The following is a 22012-nucleotide window of genomic DNA, read 5'->3' on the forward strand; positions in this document are numbered from 1 at the left end:
CTACCAGGAGAGCACAGGAGTCACTGTGAAGGGGCCCCACTGGCCAATAAGAATAAGAGAATTAGAAAATCAACATTTTGCCACCTCTAATGAAATTATGTATTTACATTCTAGTTATCAGTGGAGGTTAAAACCTCTAGAGGAGAGGTGAAAGGGGAATTTTATAATGGAGAGGTAGCACTGAGAACACCTAGGTAACAAATACTTGGTGTACAAAGATTAAGTGCTTTCCTCCTACAAGTCAAGGAACATCAAAAATTGTCACCTGACTACAAGAAGCGTGGCAAGCAGCCTGGAACAGATTCTCCTTCACAGCCTTCTGGAGGAACCATTCCTGCTGACACCCTCATCTCAGACCTCTAGCCTCTGGAATCATGACACAATAAATTTCTGTTAAGTCATCCATTTTGTGGTAATTTGTTATGTCAGCCCTAGGACGCTAACACTAGTACTGATACACGCTATAGCATGAACAAATCTTGAAAACATTACACTAAATTAAAGTCAAGTATAAAAGGCCATATATGATATGATTCCATATATGCTAAAAGTCTAGAACAGGCAAATTCATAGAAACAGAAAGTAGATTAGTGGTTGCCAAGGGTTGAGGCAGGAAATGGCTGCCTAATGGATATGGGGTATGGGGCTTCAGGTTTGGGAATGAGAAGTGGTGCTGGTTACACAACTTCTTGAATATACTAGGACCCACTGAATCACACACTTTAAATGAATGAGTTTAACAATATGTGAACTATATTTCAGTAAGAATAAACACCCTGAGCCTTAAGGACAAGACAGTTCTAGTGGCTGCTCCTGGGCAAGGAGCTTGATTTAAGAAAAAAAAAGTTGAAGAAAACAGGAAAGCCTAAGAATAAATGAATTCCATATTCAGTTCAGGACCCTGGGGTGAAGAAAGTAAACCCCCCAAAAGTAGAAAAGTAAGTATAAAAATATAAGTTCCCTGCTTCCTGGTTAGGACTCTGCACTTTCACTGCTGAGGGCACAGGTTCAGCCCCTGGTCAGGGAACCAGGGGGAAAAAAAAAGAAAAAAAAATACATGTAAGAACAGAAATTAATGATAGAAAACAAAATGGTAAACAATAAAACTAAAATGTTGTTCTGTAACAAAATACTACATAAAAAAATCTCCAGGAAGTCTGCTCATCAGAGAGAGAGACGAGAAAAAAAAACAGTATTAGAAAAGAAAGTATAACAAAAAGTAATAGCAGATATTTTTAATAACATATGGTAATACTATGAACAACTTCCCTGATGGCTCAGATGACATAGAAATTCGGATGATAAGGGAATATTACAAATATTTCTATACACAAGAACTTGACAACTAAGAGCAACTGCACCAATTCCTTAAAAAACACAAATTACCCCAATGCACCCTAAAAGAAATATATAATTTTAATAGTCCTATAACTCTTTAAAAATTGAATTTTTAATCTTAAAAATCCCCCAAAAGAAATCTCAAGGTCCAGATGGCTTCCATTAGAGAATTATACCACACTTTTAAAGAAGACTTAAGATCAACTACACACAATCTTTTCCAGAAAACAAAACAGGGAACATTTCCCATTTCATGTTATGAAACTAGTATTTCCCTGACCAAAACCAGAGAGACAATACAAAAAAATGAAAACTACTGCCAATATCTCTCATGAATACAGATGTAAAGTCACTAACAATACTTTGCAATGTATAAAAAGAATTATGTAAGTTCTATAATTAGATTATATTTAAAACCTTCTATAACTCAACAACAGAAGACCCACTTAAAAAATGAACAAAGGACTGTAACAGACATTTTTCCAAAGATATAAACATAGCTAACAAGCATATGACAAAATGCTCAACATCATTAACAATAAAGAAATGCAAATCAAAATCACAATGAGACACCATTAGGGTCTCACCAAAATCACTTCACACCTATTAGGGTGGCCATAAGAACAAGGGCAAAACATCAAATAACAAGTATTGATGAGGATGTGAAGAAACTTGAACCCTCCCTCATATATTCCTGCTGGGAATGCAAAATGGTATAGCCACTTTAGAAAAGAGTTTGGCAGCTCCTCAAAAACTTAAAATATTGAATTGCCATATGACCCAGTAATTCCACTTCTAGGTATATACCCAAAAGAATTGAAAACAGGTGTTCAAACAAAAATTTGTACATGAAAGTTCACAGCACCACTCTTCACAATAGCCAAAAGATGGAAACAACTCAAATATCCATCAACAGATGAATGGATAAACAAAATATGGCATATTATTCAGTCATAGAAAGGAATGAAGTACTGACACATGCTATGACATGGATGAACCTTGAAAACATTATGCTAAGTGAAAGAAACCAGACACAAAAGGCCACATATTGTATAATTCCATTTATATGAAATATGCAGAGTTGGCAAATCCATAGAAACAAAAAGCAGATTAGTGGTTGCCAGGGACTAGAGGAAATGGGAATGGAAGTGATTGCTTAATGAGAATGAGGTTTCCTTTCGAGGTGATGAAATGTTCTGGAATTAGACAGTAGTGATGGCTGCACAACACTGGGAATGTTCTTAGCAACAATTAGTCATACACTTTTAGATGGCTACAATGGTAAATTGTATGCTATGTGTATTTTGCCATAATAACTTTTAACAACAAAAGAATCATACACCATGACTAAGTGAGGTTTATTCTCTAGATGCAAATCTAGTTTAATATTCAAACATCACATCAACAAACTAAACACGAGAAGTCACATAACCATATCAATTGATGCAGAAAAAGTATTTGACAAAAGTCAACACCCATTTCTCATTAGCAAATTTCAGAAACCTAGGTATAGAAGGTAACGTCTTCAACTTGATAAAGAAAATCTACAAAAAACACTTATAGCTACCACTATACTTATTGGTCGGAGAAGGCAATGGCAACCCACTCCAGTACTCTTGCCTGGAAAATCCTATGGACGGAGGGGCCTGGTGGGCTGCAGTTCATGGGGTCACTACCAGTCGGACACGACTGAGCGACTTCACTTTCACTTTTCACTTTCATGCATTGGAGAAGGAAATGGCAACCTACTCCAGTGTTCTTGCCTGGAGAATCCCAGGGACAGGGGAGCCTGGTGGGATGCCGTCTATGGGGTCGCACAGAGTCGGACACGACTGAAGCAACTTAGCAGTAGCAGCAGCATACTTATTGGTGAAAGACGGCTTTCTCACTAAGAACAGGAACAAGGCAAAGACATCTGCTCTAATCACCTTACTCAACACAGTACTAGAAGCCCTAGTCAGTGAAACAAGACAAAAAGAAAAAAAAGGCAACTTGTTTGTACAGGAAGAAATAAAACTGTCCCTATTTGCAAATGACATAAATGTCTATGTAAAAACAATCTACAGAAGAACTCCTTGAACTTATGAGTCCAGCAAAGATGTAGGAGACAAAATAAATGTATAAAATCAACTGCATTTCTATGTTAGCAATGAATACATGGACACCAAAACTTAAAAGACAATATGACTTATAATCTGTCCAAAAAAATTGAAATGCTTAGGTGTAAGTCTAACAAAACGTATATAGGACTTGTATACTGAAAATGACACAGCACTGATGAAAGAAAGAAAAGACAAATAAATAGAGAGACATTCTGTGTTCATGGATTGGAAGATTTAACAGAGAAAAGATGTCAGTTCCCCCCCAGTTCAGGTACAAGTTTAATGCAATTCCCATCAAAATCCCAGCAATATTTTTTATAGATATAACCAAGTTGATTCTAGAATTTATATGGAAAATAAAAGATACACATTAAAAAAAAATACAAACCTCTGAATCAGGACACATCTTAAGACAGATGGTATTTTAGATTTGATGAAATATGGTTTGATAAAACATATATGTCTAAGTATGTCTAAAGGTATTCTTTCAATACATTTAATAAAATAAAATCTAAGATTAGAACAAAAAAAGAAAAAGGAACTGTAACGGCTAAATTAATTTGGGAAAAGAGGAATACAATAGAATGAATCAGTCTACATGGCTTCTTGACTTAATGAATAGCTACAGCAATCCAGATTGTGTGATATTTGCAGATAGACATAGATCAAGGAAATCCCTGGTGGCTCAAACGGTAAAGAATCTGCTTGCAATACGGGAGACCTGGGTTTGATCCCTGGGTCGGGAAGATCCCCTAGAGGAGGAAATGGCAACCCATTCCAGTATTCTTGCCTGGGAAATCTCACGCACAGAGGATCCTGGTGGGCTACAGCCCATGGTGTCGCAGAGTCAGACATGACTGAGCAACTAACACAACAGACATAGATCAATAAACAAAATAGAGAACCCAGAAACACACCCACACAAATATGCCCAAATGATTTTTGACAAAGGTGCTAGAAGAATTCAGTGGAGGTAGGAGAGCCTTTTAATCAAATGCCGCTTGATCAACCGAACACTGAGGCAAAAATATGAACCTCAACCTAAACCTCATTATCTTATATTAATACAAAAATTAACTCAAAATGGACTGTGGACTTAAATATAAAACATAAAACTTTCAGGAAAAAAACACAGGAGAAAATCTTTAGGACTTAGGGTCACATAGTGTTCATAGACTTAACACTAAAATCACCATACAAGGAAAAACGGGTTAAGTTGAATTTTGTCAATATGTAAAATTTTTCTCTGTGAAAAACTTTAACTACAAGATGAAAAGTCAAGCTACAGACTGGGAGAAAATATTTGCAAAGCACACATCTGACAAAGGATTAGTATTTCTAACTCAACTGTTCAGTTTGTTCAGTTGCTCAGTCATGTCCGACTCTGCAACCCCCTGAATCGCAGCACGCCAGGCCTCCCTGTCCATCACCAACTCCCGGAGTTCACCCAAATTCATGTGCATCGAATCGGTGATGCCATCTAGCCATCTCATCCTCTGTTGTCCCCTTCTCCTCCTGCTCTCAATCCCTCCCAGCATCAGAGTCTTTTCCAATGAGTCAAGTCTTCGCGTGAGGTGGCCAAAGTATTGGAGTTTCAGCCTCAGCATCAGTCCTTCCAATGAACACCCAGGACTGGTCTCCTTTAGGATGGACTGGTTGGATCTCCTTGCAGTCCAAGGCTCTCTCAAGTCTTCTCCAACACCACAGTTCAAAACCATCAATTCTTCAGCACTCAGCTTTCTTCACAGTCCAACTCTCACATCCATACATGGAACTCAACTGTAGGAAAGTAAATAATCCAATTACAAAATGAGGAAAACACATGAGCAGACATTTCACCAAAGAGGATATACAGATGGCAAATAAGCCCATGAACAGATGTTCAATATCATTACCATAAGAGATACAAATTAAAACGAGATATCACTATACACTTACCAAAATGGCTAAAATAAAAAAGTGACAGCATCAAATGCTGGTGAGGATATGCAAAAACTGGCTACCTGACTGATGGGAAAGTAAAAAAGTATAATCATTCTGGAAAAGAGTTTGGCAGGTTTTTGAAAAACTAAACATGCCACTACCACATGATTCAGCAATTGCACTCTTAGGCATTTATTCCAGAGGACTAAAAACTTAAGTTCACACAAAGACTGTACATGAATATTTACAGCAGCTTTAACTGGAATAGGCAATAACCAGAAACAACCAATGTCCTTCAATGGGTAAACAGTTAAACTATGGTACATCCATACCACAAAATACTATTCAATAATAAAAAGGAGTGAACTATTGATACACACAACTTGGATCAATCTCCAGAGAACTAAGAAGAGTTAAAAAAAAAAAAAAAGCCAGTACTCTAAGATATGATTCCATTTATATAACATACTTGAAATGACAAAATTATGAAAATGGAGAACACACTAGTGGTCACCAGGGCTTAAGAACTGAGGGAGAACAAGAAAAAAGCAGGTATGACTGGATGAGGGCAATATGAGAGATCTTTGGTGATGGAGAAATCCAGTATCTTGACTGTATCAATGTCCATATGTTGGTTGTGACATGGTACTATAGTTTCGTAAAATTTTACCATCAGGGGATGGGCTTCCCAGGTGGCACTGGTGGTAAAGAATCCGCCTGCCAATGCAGGTAGACATAATGCGGTTTGATCTATGGGTTGGGAAGATCCCCTGGAGGAGGGCACAGTAACCCACTCCAGAATTCTTGCCTGGGAACTCTCATGGACAGAAGAGCCTGAAGGGCTACAGTCCTACAGTCCATATGGTCGCCAAGAGTCGGACACGACTGATGCGATTTAGCATGCATGCATGCACCATCAGAGGACACTGGATAAAGGGTATCTGGTTATTTCTCTGCATGATTTCTTAGAACAGAATGCGAATTCACAATTATCTCATAGTAGAAAGTTTACTATTAAAAATAGGATGGGATACAGAGAAAACAGTGCTGAGAGGGAAATTTATAGCTCTAAATGTCTATGTGAGAAAAGAATATTTCAAATCAATATTCTATTGAATATTTAAAGAAGTATTAACAATCCTTCTCAAATTCTTTCAGAAAATAGAGGAGCTGAGAACACTGACCAATTAATTCTAAGAGACTAGCATTATCATTGTTTCAGTTCAGTTCAGTTCAGTCGCTCAGTCGTGTCCGACTCTTTGCGAACCCATGAATCGCAGCATGCCAGGCCTCCCTGTCCATTGCTTGCTGCTGCTAAGTTGCTTGAGTCGTGTCCGACTCTGTGCGACCCCACAGACGGCAGACCACCAGGCTCCCCCGTCCCTGGGATTCTCCAGGCAAGAACACTGGAGTGGGTTGCCATTTCCTTCTCCAATGCATGAAAGTGAAAAGTGAAAGTGAAGTCACTCAGTCGTGTCCGACTCTTAGCGACCCCATGGACTGCAGCCCACCAGGCTCCTCGGTCCATGGGATTTTCCAGGCAGGAGTACTGGAGTGGGGTGCCATTGCCTTCTCCATCCATTGCTTGGTACGTACCAAACAAAGCCATCACAAGAAAACTAAAAATCAATATTCCTCATTAACATAAATGCAAGAATCCTTAACAAAATATAAACCAACTGAATTAAGCAACATATAAAAAGGATCATACACTATAACCACATGAGATTTAACCTGGGAATACAAGGCTGATGTAACATCCAAAAATTAATGTAATACACTATGTTTAAAAAGAATAAATGACAAAAAGACACACATTCATCTCAATACATGCAGAAAAAACATTTCACAAAATTCATCATGCATCCATGATAAACACTGTCAATGAACAAGGAATCAAGAGGAAATTCCTCAACTTGAAAAAAACCCAGAGCTAACATTCACTGGATCATCAAAAAAGCAAAAGAATTCCAGAAAAACATCTATTTCTGCTGTATTGACTGTGCCAAAGCCTTTGACTGTGTGGATCACAATAAACTGTGGAAAATTCTGGAAGAGATGGGAATACCAGACCACCTGACCTACCTCTTGAGAAATCTGTATGCAGGTCAGGAAGCAACAGTTAGAACTGGACATGGAACAGACTCGTTCCAAATCAGGAAAGGAGTACATCAAGGCTGTATATTGTCACCCGGCTTACTTAACTTATATTCAGAGTACATCATGAGGAATGCTGGGCTGGATGAAGCACAAGCTGGCATGAAGATTGCTGGGAGAAAAATCAATAACCTTAGATATGCAGATGACACCACCCTTATGGTAGAAAGTGAAGAACTAAAGAGCCTCTTGATGAAAGTGAAAGAGGAGAGTTAAAAAGTTGGCTTAAAACTCAACATTCAGAAAACTAAAATCATGGCATCTGGTCCCATCACTTCATGGCAAATAGATGGGGAAACAGTGGAAACAGTGGCTGACTTTATTTTTTTGGGCTCCAAAATCACTGCAGATGGTGACTGAAGCCATGAAATTAAAAGATGCTTGCTCCTTGGAAGAAAAGCTATGACCAACCTAGACAGCATATTAAAAAGCAGAGACATTACTCTGCCAACAAAGGTCTGTCTAGTCAAAGCTATGTTTTTTCCAGTGGTCATGTATAGATCTGAGAGTTGGACTATAAAGAAAGCTGAGCGCTAAAGAATTGATGCTTTTGAACTGCGGTGTTGGAGAAGACTCTTGAGAGTCCCTTGGACTGCAAGGAGATCCAACCAGTCCATCCTAAAGGATATCAGTCCTGAATATTCAGTGGAAGGACTGATGCTAAAGCTGAAACTCCAATACTTTGGCCACCTGATATGAAGAACTGACTAATTTGAAAAGACCCTGATGCTGGAAAAGATTGAAGGCAGGAGGAGAAGGGGACGACAGAGGATGAAATGGTTGGGTGGCATCACTGACTCAATGGACATGAGTTTGAGTGAACTCTGGGAGTTGGTGATGGACAGGGAGGCCTGGCATGCTGCAGTCCATGGGGTTGCAAACAGTCGGACACGACTGAGCGACTGAACTGAACTGAAATGAACATCATACTTAATGTTGATGGACTGAATGCTTTCTCTCTTAAGACCAGGAACAAAACAAAGATGTCTGTTATTGTCACTTCTATTCAACACTGATGTAGATATTCTATCCAGCATGAAAAAGAAGAAAAAAATTAAAGGTAACCAAAACGGAAAAGAAGATGTAGTCCTGTCTTTATTTGCAAATGATATGATCCTATTTGTAGAAAATCCCAAGGAATTCACACAAAAAAGATTAGAATAAATGATGACCACAGAATACAAGAGCAACATGTGAAAATTAGAAAATCAAATAACCCGATTTAAAAAATGGGCAGGAGTTGAAAAGACGTTTTTCCAAAGAAGACATACAGATTGCCAACAGGCACATGAAAAGATGCTCAACATTACTAATCATCAGGGAAATGCAAATCAAAATCACAGTGAGATACCACCTCACACCTGTCAGAATGGCTATCATCAAAAAGACAAGTAACAAGTGTTGGCAAGGATGTGGAGAAAAAGGAAACTTCCTGCACTGTTGATGAGAATGTAAATTTGTGCAGCCACTATGGAAAACAGATGGAGATTTCTCAAGAAATTGAAACTAGAGCTATCATACAATCTAGCAATTTCTATCCTGCATATTTATCTGAAGAAAACAAAAACACTAACTAGAAAAGATACATGCATCCCCATGTTCACTGCAGCATTATTTACAATAGCCAAGATATGGAAGTGATCTAAGTGCCCATCAACAGATAATGGATAAATAAGATGTGGTTGCTTGGACATAGAGACTGTTATTCAGAGTGAAGTCAGACAAAGACAAATATCGTATGATACTGCTTATATGTGGAATCTAAAAAATGGTACAAATGAACTTATTTATAAAACAGAAATAGAGTCACATATGTAGAAAACAAACTTATGGTTACCAAAGAGGAAAGCGTGCAGGGGGTGGGGGGTAGTGAGGGATAAAATGGGAGCTTGGGATTGACATATATACACCACTATAAATAAAGTAGATAACTAATACAAACCTACTGAATAGCACAGGGAACTCTACTCAATATTTTGTAATGACCTATTTGGGAAAAGAACCTTAAAAAGAGTGGATTATTGAATATATATAACCGATTTACTTTGTTGAACACCTGAAACTAACACACTGTAAATCAACTATCCTCCAGGAAAAATTAGTTTTAATAAAAAATAAAAGAATGCGTTTTCTAAAACAGAAAGATGTGATACATACACAAAGAAAAATTACTCAGCCATAAAAAAATGAAATCTTGCCATTTTAGACAACATGGTTCAATCTAGAGGGCATTATGCTAAATAAAATAAACCAGGCAGAGAAATACAAATACTGTATGACTTATATGTGCAATCCAAAAAACAAAACAAAGGAACATATAATAAAACAAAAACAGTTACAGATACAGAGAACAAACAAGTGGCTGCCAGAGGAAAGAGGGGCAGATGGAGAAATAGGTGAGAGAGATTAAGAGGTACAAAGTTATTTGCAAAATAAATAACTGGTATGGAATGTAAAATGAGGGGAATACAGTCAATAACTATGTAATATCTCAGTATGGTAACGTATCGTAACTAGACTTTTCATGGTGATCATTTTGAAATGTATAGAAATATCATCATACGAAAAATAGACAGCTAGTGGGAAGGAAGTTGCTGCATAACAAAGGGAACTCAACCCGGTGCTTGGTGACAACCTAGAGGGTTGTGATGGGGGGGTGGGAGGGAGGTTCGAGAAGGAGGGGACATATGTATACCAAGGCTAATTGACATTGCTATACGGCAAAAACCAACACAACATTGAAAACTATCCTCCAATTAAAAATAAATTTTGAAAAAATTACTATGTTGTGTCACAGGAACTAACATACCACTGTAGGTCAATTATATGTCAGAAACAAACTTTAAAAAAAAAAGCAAGATCAGATTTCTGGCCACAAGAGGTAGGGGTTGAAGGAAGGGGGATTAGATGAAAGCAGTCAAAAGGTATAAACTTTGAGTTCTAAGTACTAAGGAGGTAATATACAAAAGTAATAATTAACACTTCTATGTATTATATATGAAGATTAAGAGAACAAACCCTTAGACTTGTCATCAAAAGGAAAAATACATTTTTCTATGTCTTCAATTTTGTATCTATATGAGATGATGGATAGTCACTGAACTTATTGTTCAAGATATCACTTCTATATGTTAAGTCAAATCATTATGCTGTATATCTTAAACTTACACAGTGCTGTTATAGCAGTTATATCTCAATAATTTTTACATACCATCTGAGCCACCCCTCACATATGAGCAACAACCCCAAAATGAAATTTAAAAAATTATATTCATAAGTATCAAAAACAACTAAGTAGGAATACATTTAACAAAAGAAGCACCAATACAGTGAAAACTAAAAAACATGACGGAGAATTTTTGCATCTATGTTCATCAGTGATATTGGCCTGTAGTTTTCTTTTTTTGTGGGATCTTTATCAGGTTTTGGTATTAGGGTGATGGTGGCCTCATAGAATGAGTTTGGAAGTTTACCTTCCTCTGCAATTTTCTGGAAGAGTTTGAGCAGGATAGGTGTTAGTTCTTCTCTAAATTTTTCGTAGAATTCAGCTGTGAAGCCGTCTGGACCTGGGCTTTTGTTTGCTGGAAGATTTTTGATTACAGTTTCAATTTCCGTGCTTGTGATGGGTCTGTTAAGATTTTCTATTTCTTCCTGGTCGAGTTTTGGAAAGTTGTACTTTTCTAAGAATTTGTCCATTTCTTCCACATTGTCCATTTTATTGGCATATAATTGTTGATAGTAGTCTCTTATGATCCTTTGTATTTCTGTGTTGTCTGTTGTGATCTCTCCATTTTCATTTCTAATTTTATTGATTTGATTTTTCTCCCTTTGTTTCTTGATGAGTCTGGCTAATGGTTTGTCAATTTTATTTATCCTTTCAAAGAACCAGCTTTTGGTTTTGTTGATTTTTGCTATGGTCTCTTTTGTTTCTTTCACATTTATTTCTGCTCTAATTTATCTCACACCAGTCAGAATGGCTGCGATCCAAAAGTCTACAAGCAATAAATGCTGGAGAGGGTGTGGAGAAAAGGGAACCCTCTTACACTGTTGGTGGGAATGCAAACTAGTACAGCCACTATGGAGAACAGTGTGGAGATTCCTTAAAAAACTGGAAATAGAACTGCCTTATGATCCAGCAATCCCACTGCTGGGCATACACACTGAGGAAACCAGAAGGGAAAGAGATACGTGTACCCCAATGTTCATCGCAGCACTGTTTATAATAGCCAGGACATGGAAGCAACCTAGATGTCCATCAGCAGATGAATGGATAAGTAAGCTGTGGTACATATACACAATGGAGTATTACTCAGCCATTAAAAAGAATACATTTGAATCAGTTCTAATGAGGTGGATGAAACTGGAGCCTATTATACAGAGTGAAGTAAGCCAGAAGGAAAAACACCAATACAGTATACTAACGCATATATGTGGAATTTAGAAAGATGGTAACAATAACCCTGTGTACGAGACAGCAAAAGAGACAGTGATGTATAGAACAGTCTTATGGACTCTGAGGGAGAGAGAGAGGGTGGAAAGATTTGGGAGAATAGCATTGAAACATGTAAAATATCATGTATGAAACGAGATGCCAGTCCAGGTTCGATGCACGATTCTGGATGCTTGGGGCTAGTGCACTGGGATGACCCAGACGGATGGTATGGGGAGGGAGGAGGGAGGAGGGTTCAGGATGGGGACCACATGTATACCTGTGGTGGATTCATTTTGATATTTTGGCAAAACTAATACAATTATGTTGTTTAAAAATAAAATAAAATTTAAAAAAAAAACATGACAGAGAGAAGATAAAGATAATGGAGAGAATTCCATATTTATGAATTGGAAGAACCAATATTGTCAGGATAGTAATTCCCTCTAGGTGAGATCTATAAATTTAATGTGATCCCTACCAAAGTTACAGCAAGCTTTTCTGGAGGAACTGACAAGCCGAACCTAAAATTTATATGGAAATTTGAAGGACTTAGAATAGTCAAAGCCAATTTGAAAAAAGAACAAAGTTGGAGGATTGCTTTTTATTTTTAAATTTTTATTGGAGTACAGTTGCTTTACAGTGTTGTAAAATATGGAAGACTTCTACTACCTGATTTAAAAACTTACTGTAAAGACACAGTAATCAAGAGAGTGTGTCATACAGATCAATAGAAAAGAATTCAAGAAATCAACCTTTACACGTATGTCAACTGCTTTTCAATATAGGTACCAAGACAATTCACTAGAAAAAGGATAGTCTTTTCAACAAATGGCTTAGGACAACTGGATACCCATATAGGAAAAAAAGTAAACTTAGATCTTTACTTCATACCATAAAAAGATTAACTCAAAACAGATCAGACTTAAAAGTAAGAGCTAAAACTATAGACTTCAAGAAGAAAACATAGGAGAAAAAAGTCTTTGTGAGCTTGGGGTAGGCAAGAATTTTTAGATATGACACCAATAGCATAATCCATAAAATAAAAAAATAAATTAGACTTCACCAAAATAAAAAACTGCACTTCAAAGATATCACTGGTAAAAGACAAGCCACAGAAGTGGAGAAAATATCTGCATATCATTTATTTGATAAGAGACTTGTATCGAGACTATACAAAGAATTCTTACAGCTCAGTAATAAAACAATCCAATCAAAAAGTGGGCAAAATATTTGAATACACATTTCACCAAAGAAATATGAAGGCTAGTAATCACATGAAAAGATGCTCAACATCATTAGTCATTAGGAAAATGCAAATTAAAACCACATTGAGATACTACTACATATCCACTAAAATTGCTGTAATAAAAAACAGATAATACCAAGTTTTGGAAAAGATGTGGAGAAACCAGAACCCCCCTCCCATACATCGTTGATGGGAATATAAAATTGAGAGCCACTTTGGCAAACAGTTTAGTAGTTTCTTAAAAAGTGGAACACAGACTTACCATAGAAGCTAATATTCCATTCCTCGGAAATTTATTCAAGAGAAATAAAAACATACATCTACACAGACTTGAATACTGATGTTCATAGCAGATTTATTCTTAACAGCCAAAAAGTGGAAATAATCCAAATGTACATCAACTGGTGAATGCATAAGCAAAACATGGTATTAACTTTACAGTGTAATACTATCTAGCAATAAAAGAAACTACTGAAAACATCCTAATTAGAATTCAGATGCTGATGTAGAAGCTTGAGAGAATTTTCTGAGGTGATGGAAATGTTCTATATTTTGCTTGGGCTGATGGATACATGGGTGTATAAAATAATCAAAACTCAGCAAACTGAGCACTTGAGATTTGTGCATTTTACTGATAGATTATACCTAAATAAATTAAAATTTGCTTGATTCTGCTATAAAAGTCCCAAGTGAGAAATGCTTGGCTTCCAATGTTAGTATTTGAGAGAAGAAAAGCTAAAAGAAAACTAACGAGTTAAGTACTTAGTAAAAATTAGCACAATAAATCCAAAGAAAGTAGAAGAAAGGAAATAATAAAGGTAAAAAATCAATGAAATAAAAAGCACAATAGAGACTCAACAAAGCCAAAAACTGGTCCTTTGAAAAGGCCAATAAAAGTTTTGAAAAAATAGGCCATGAGTCATAATAGCAGTTGATGAGAAACTTCAACTTCAATCTTTTGATGACAAAAGATTATTGGAATACTGTTCTTGAGAACACAAACCAAAGACTAATGGTTTTTGTTGTATTTTTTACAACCCTTTGGGAGAAGGCTGAAGATGATTTACAAATCACAAAGTTACTAAGACAAGATAATTTGAAAGGAATAAAGGTTTTCTTTAAATTTGAGCTATAATCTCTATCTTGCCATCATTAAATGCATTCCTGGTTAACTGCAGCTCCTTCTGCGATCAGATCAGTCACTCAGTCGTGTCCGACTCTTTGCGACCCCATGAATTGCAGCACTCCAGGCCTCCCTGTCCATCACCAACTCCCGGAGTTCACTGAGACTCATGTCCATCGAGTCAGTGATGCCATCCAGCCATCTCATCCTCCGTCATCCCCTTCTCCTCCTGCCCCCAATCCCTCCCAGCATCAGAGTCTTTTCCAATGAGTCAACTCTTTGCACGAGGTGGCCAAAGTACTGGAGTTTCGGCTTTAGCATCATTCCTTCCAAAAAAATCCCAGGGCTGATCTCCTTCAGAATGGACTGGTTGGATCTCCTTGCAGTCCAAGGGACTCTCAAGAGTCTTCTCCAACACCACAGTTCAAAAGCATCAATTCTTCGGCACTCGGCCTACTTCACAGTCCAACTTTCACATCCATACGTGACCACAGGAAAAACCATAGCCTTGACTAGACGAACCTTCTGCAACAGTCTTGACATCAACACACATTATTTTTAAAGGGTTGATTTTTAACTCTTCTGTAGTATACTACTTAAAATTATGATTTCTGCTAAGTCTTTTTATATATGTGTTGTAGGAAACATATTACTCACTGTACCCTTATAATAGGAAATTATATTTTATAGGAAGTATTTATTGTAGGAATATAGATTGCAATGGATATACCAGCCTGATAGTGATAAACTTTTATGTATAATTTCACTATTATGTAAGTTGCACAAATTCACTTGCTGGTCTTGGCTTTCCCCCATAAACTTGTTTGAGAAAATAAACTTGTGATTCTAATAGAGTCAAAGCTAACACAGACAAGCAGCCTGTTCCTTTAACAATCCTTTCCATTCCTTTTGCTAAGGTAACAATGAATACTGCATTGTGAATTCTCAAATTACTTTAAGTCAAAGAAATTATTACCTCTCAGGGATTTCCATAAAATACCTTTGGGACCAATATTTTCATCTTTAATTTGAACCATCTTTAATGGCTGAATCAAAGGTGGCTTACAGTTTTACTTCATAACAGAATAAATGTACCAGAAAACCTACTTAATGAATCCCTTCTGACTAACACTTAGGTGTTCTATAATTGTTGCTATACTAAGCAATGCTGGAATAAACTTACTTCTACATAGATCTTTGTGAACATGAGCAAATACTTCATTATGATATATGCCCAGATATGGAATTCTGGGCCAAAGGGTGCGATGTTTTAAATCTCGATAGATATAATCAAACTGTCCTTTTTAAAGAATGTAGCAGTGGAAATTCCCTGGTGCTCCAGGGGCTAAGACTGTGAGCTCCCAATGCAGGGGATCTAGGTTTGATCCCTGCTCAGAGAACTAGTTCCCACATGCCACAAATTAAGAGTTCAAATGCTGCAAGTAAGTGTTCACATGCTGCAACTAAAGATCCTTCAGGCCGCAATGAAAAGAACTCACACACTGCAACAAAAATTGAAGATCCACGTGCAACAACTAAGACCTGGTGCAGTCAAATAAACAAACAGTAAATATTTTTAAAGTGTTCCTGAAAATAAAAACATCAATAATGACAAATTTTAAAAACTGTACTAGTTTACACTTCTCACCAACAATATACCCTCACCAACACTGGTTGCTATACATCTTTTTAATTTTTGCCAATTTTAATGAGTGAAAATGAATTGTATTACTAGTTTCATACATTTCTTATTACAGGATAGGCCGACCATTTCACAAATGTTTATTGAGAACTTGGTATTTCTTTTATAAACAGCCTGTACTATTTCCAAGATGGATTTTCAGTTGCCAAAAAGTTGAAGTCAGACATATTGTCCCAGAACAGTTCTTTATCCTCCAGAAGAGCATGATTACCCTGCTGCCCAATGTCTGTAAACATTCCCTCAAATGCAAGCATTAAGAGGAGTATTTAAGTTCTTCCTGAATAGTGATATGATCCCCGACTATGAAAGTCAATGGCCCAGCACAGAAGAAAAGTTTTTTCTGAACCCGCAAGACCCTATCTTCTAAGAGTCACTGGCAGCAGCACAGCCCTTCCTTATTGTGGAGTCTGAGGCAAAAAGAACATTCCATGGAGATGAGATACCACTTCTGCTCCTGCCTGTGGGGCTTCACTGCCACTAACTTCCATCTTTGCCCAAATCACATCAGCGGCACTCAGTGTGCTCATGAGTCCTCTTCTTGTTTGTCTTTAGTCCACCGAAAGTGATGCAATATGTATTTTGTCCTGTTTCTACTCTATCTTATTGATTTGTACTAGGAATAGAAGTACATTCACATCACAGTAATCCAAGTCTATGCCCCAACCACTGATGCCAAAGAAGCTGAAGTTGACTGGTTTTATGAAGACCTACAAGACCTCCTAGAACTAACACCAGAAAAAGATGTCCTTTTCATCATAGGGGACTGGAATGCAAAAGTAGAAACGTCAAGAGATACCTGGAGTAACAGGCAAGTTTGGCCTTGGAGTACAAAATGAAGCAGGGCAAAGGCTAACAGAGTTTTTCCAGTTTTTCCACTGGTCATACCAAACACCTTCTTCCAACAACACAAGAGATGACTCAACACATGGATATCACCAGCGGGTCAATACCAAAATCAGATTGGTTATATTCTTTGCAGCCAGAGGTGAAGAAGCCCTATACAGTCAGCAAAAACAAGACCTGGAACCATCTGTGGCTCAGATCATCAGCTCATTAGCACAAAATTCAGGCTTAAATTGAACAAAATAGGGAAAACCATGAGGCCATCGAGGTATGACCTAAATCAAATCCCTTTTGATTATAGTGGAGGTGATGAACTGACTCAAGGGATTAGATCTGGGAGACAGAGTGCCTGAAGAACTGTGGATGGAGGTTCATAACATTGTACAGGGGGCAGTGGCCAAATCCATCCCAAAGAAAAAGAAATGCAAGAAGACCAAGTGGTTGTCTGATGAGGCTTTACAAACATCTGAGGAAAGAAGAGAAGCGAAAAGCAACGAAGAAAGGCAAAGATACACCCAACTGAATGCAGAGTTCCAGAGAAGAGCAAGGAGAGATAAGAAGGTCTTCTTAAATGAATGATGCAAAGTAGTAGAGGAAAACAATAGAATGGGAAAGACTAGAGGTCTCTTCAAGAAAATTGGGAGATATCAAGGGAACATTTCATGCAAGGATGGGCATGATAAAGCACAGAAACACTAAGGACCTAACAGAGGCAGAAGGTATTAAGAGGTGGCAAGAATACACAAAACTATACAAAAAAGCCAAAAAACCCTTCACCTGTAGGGTGAGGTCAAGTGGGCCTTTGGAAGCATTACTAAAATCAAAGCTAGTGGAGGTGACAGAATTCCAGTTGTGCTATTTCAAATCTGAAAAAATGATGCTGTTAAAGTGTTGCACTCAACATGCCAGCAAATTTGGAGAACTCAGCAGTGGCCACAGAACTGGCAAACGTCAGTTTTTCATTCCAATCCCAAAGTAGGGTAGTGCCAAAGAATGTTCAAATCACTGTACAACTGCCTTCATTTCACATGCTGGTAAGGCTATGCTCAAAAACCTTCAAGCTAGGTTTCAACAGTACACGAACCGAGAACTTCCAGATGTACAAGCTGGGTTTAGAAAAGGCAGAGGAATCAGAGATCAAATTGCCAATATTTGTTGGATCATAGAGAAAGCAAGGGAATTCCAGAAAAATATCTACTTGTTTCACTGACTACCCAAAAGCCTTTGACTGTGTGAATCACAACAAACTGTGGAAAATTCTTGAAGAAATGGGAATATCAGAACACCTTACCTGTCTCCTGAGAAACCTGTATGGGGGTCAAGAAGCAACAGAAGAATCTTACATGGAACTGACTGGTCCAAAATTGGGAAAAAAGTACAACAAGGCTGTATATTTTCACCTTGTTTATTTAACTTATATGGAGAGTTTAATTATGCGAAATGCCAGGCTGGAGGAATCACAAGCTGGAATCAAGACTGCTGGGAGAAATATTAACAATCTTAGATAGGCAGGTGACACCACCCTAATGGCAGGAAGTGAAGAGGAACTAAAGAGCCTCTTGAGGAGGATGAAAGAGTGAAAAAGTTGGCTTAAACCTCAATATTCAAAAAATGAAGATCATGGCATCCAGTCCCATCATTTCATGGCAAATAGGAGAAAAAGTAGAAGCAGTGACAGTTTTTATTTTCTTGGCCTCCAAAATCACTGCAGATGGTGACTGCAGCCATGAAATTAAAAGATGCTTGCTCTTTGGAAGGAAAGCTATGATAAACTTAGACAGCATATTAAAAAGCAACAAACTTAGACAGCATATTAAAAAGCAGACATCACTTTGCCAACAAAGGTCCGTATGGTCAAAACTAGTTTTTCCCGTAGTCATGTACAGATGTGAGAATTGGACCATAAAGAAAGCTGAGTGCCAAAGAACTGATGGTTTCAAATTGTGGTGTTGGAGAAGACTCTTGAGAGTCCCCTGGACTACAAGGAGATCAAATCAGTCAATCCTAAAGGAAATCAACCCTGAATATTCACTGGAAGGACTGATGCTGAAGCCGAAGCTCCAATACTTTGGCCACCTGATGTACAGAGCTGACACCTGATGTAAAGACCCTGATGCTGTGAATGACTGATAGTAAAAGAAGCAGGCAGCAGAGGATGAGATGGACTCATGCACATGAATTTGAGCAAACTCCGGAAGATAGCGAAGGACAGGGAAGCCAGGCATGCTGCAGTCCACAGTGTTGCAGTCAGACAGGACTTAGTGACTGAACAACATCAAAGGAATATTATTCTTTCACATTTCATGTAAGCTTTAATTACTTTTTCTTATTCTATCATCTTTTAAATTGTAATCTTTTTGGTGCTGAGTTTTGAACTTTTTATGTATCAGATCTACCAACTTTTCCTATATGACTTTTGGATTTGTTTTGCATTCCTTATCTGAACTATTAAAATAATCTAAGATATCTTTGTCATTATAATTTTGGCCCAATAAATAAAATCTTAAATAACACCTTAAATATCTTTCACCATCATATGGGTAATAATTTGAACTAAAAGTCTATCCTTTTCCTCACTGACATAAATGCTGCCTATAGCATGTATTGTTAAAACTTTTTATCTAGTTGTAAATTTTGTTCCAATGATCTATTCACTTAATACCACATACAAATCTATTCAATACCATACTTCATATATTATAGCTTTACTATATGTTCTAAAACACACCAACTTTCCCGTCATAATTCTTTTACAGAAGTTTATTATTCCACCACCCTGAAGGACACTTACAATTTTTACTTATGTGACTGTGCTGTACAATTCGTGGGATCTTAGTTTCCAGACCAGAGACTGAACCCAGGTCCCCAGCAGTGAGAGCCGAGTCCTAATCACTAGACTGCCAGGAAATTCCCATTTATTTACTATTCTTGTGAATCTTACTTTTCCAAATCTTTAATATCAACTGGACAAGTTCTTTTTAAAAACCTATTATTATTCCTACTGCACCGAATTTATAGAGGGGAAAAAGGCAGTCATCTGTACAATATTGAGTATTCTCATCTAATAATATTGTCTATGTTCTCATTACTCCTATCTCCTCTCTTGTCCTTCAAGAAATGTTAGTTTTATTCATATGTACCTTGCATAGTCTTGTTAAATTTATACCTGGCAAGTTTATACCCACTGCATTTTTTGATTTGTGTGTGTATGTGTACAGGTGTGGTGCAAATGAATTAGTAAATTATTGAGTAAATTAACATTTTTTTCATGTTTATTTTGAACTGTCACCTCACCTCACTGAACTCTTGTAGCAGTGCAAGTTTTTCAGTTTCTGGTTTATATTTTCTAGGTAGATGATCTTATACCTTGTAAGTAACATTCTGTTGCTTCCATTCTCAATATTTCTATCTCATTTGCTAAGCCCCAGAGAACAATACTGAAGAACTGAAGTGGCAGCTGATATTTTTGACTTGTTCCAGACTCTGAGAATATAGAAAAAAAATCAAACAATAATATGAATTCCAGTACAATGCAATTGATGACTTCCCAACCCTCTGAATTTGCCCGTTATTTGGTCAAGCTCACCCCACATTTTACCCAAATGGAACCAACCTTACCCCACCCAGCATTATGGGAGGATGTCACTGTGCTCCAATGTTTCATCATTAACACTGATTTTGATAGTTCTCTAAGTACCTTATAGCAAGTTAGCAGTTTCCTTCTCTATATTACCTACATTTAAAACATTTTGAATTGTATCAAATGTATCTTCAAGGTATGCGTTTTTCTTTCCACCAATAAAAGATCCATGCACATACAAGAATGCATTACTCTTTCAATATAATGCTGGACTTAATTTACTGTTTTGGAACGGATTTTGTAACTTTGTGAGAATGGCCTTGGGTGGTTTGCTTTTGCTTTGTCTCAGGCCAGAGAATGGCCCCTCTCCAGGTTTGGGCAGCAAGGACGTAAAAATTTTTTTTTTTTTAATAATATTTATTTATTTGGCTGTACAGGGTCTTAGTTGCAGCATGTGGGATCTAGTTCCCTGACCAGGGATCAAACCCAGGTCCCTTGCATTGGGAGCTCATGGTCTTAGCCACTGGACCAGCAGGGAAGTCCCAGGATGTAAAAATTTTGAACAATGAATCAGAATGTCTGTTTTGCCTCCTTTTTGTGTCCTATATTCTGAAACAATTTAAATAACAGGAATTACCTATTCCTTGAAATCTGGCAGAATGTATGAGTCTGTGGAAACTTCTGCAGAAGTAATTTTTTAATAACTTTGCTTCTTGATTATCAGTATTTTAAGGGTATCTGCTTTGTGTCAGGTAATTTGAAAAACTTTTATATATTTCCAGAAAAGCATCCATTTTCCTCGGCCATGTTAAATTTTCCTAGAAACACAATTTCAGGAGTTTTATGAGTGCAGCTATTTGCACTCCAAATCAGAAACACACAAACACACACATTATCTTTGGAGGTTACAAACAAAGAGTGAAATAGCAGAGCGAGCTTTCTAGGTCAGCCTGGAAATTGTTTGGATGACGTCAAAGCTAGTGTCTTCGTGTCCCCCATTTTCATGAGATGAACTTTACACTTTATTAGTTTTACTGGGTTGGCCAAAAACTTCGTTTGGGTTTTCTGTACAATGTTATGAAAAAACCCAAACGAATATTTTGGCCAACCGAATACATAGCATTCTCTTACAAAAAGGGTAACTCTGGCTGTGTTACCCCCCAGATTGCAGTGGGACAAGTGTGGAAGGCAGGAGTTGTTACAGGGCTATTCTAGGTGAGAGCCACTGGTGGCTGGGAGTAGGACAATAGCAGTGAAGATGGTGAGAACTGGTCAGATTGTGAAAATATCTTAACAGGAGAGACAAGAAGATTCACATATACAGTATACTTTCATCAGTAACATCGCACTATAGACAGATTCTCAACCAGGTACAACTTTTGCTGACAATCACTGTATGGGCTTCAGGTTCTATGAAAATACGGCCTGTTGTTTTCATATTTGTGTATTCCCATTTACAGTTAAGTACAGTGCTTTGCAAATTTATTGAAAGTCATGTGCATGTTTGAAATAGTTCTGACATGAGATTAATTACAATAAAATAGTCAACTCCAGAATTTCAGGTAG

Source organism: Bos mutus, chromosome X, assembly GCF_027580195.1.
Source record: "Bos mutus isolate GX-2022 chromosome X, NWIPB_WYAK_1.1, whole genome shotgun sequence".
In the NCBI taxonomy this organism is placed as follows: Eukaryota; Metazoa; Chordata; class Mammalia; order Artiodactyla; family Bovidae; genus Bos; species Bos mutus.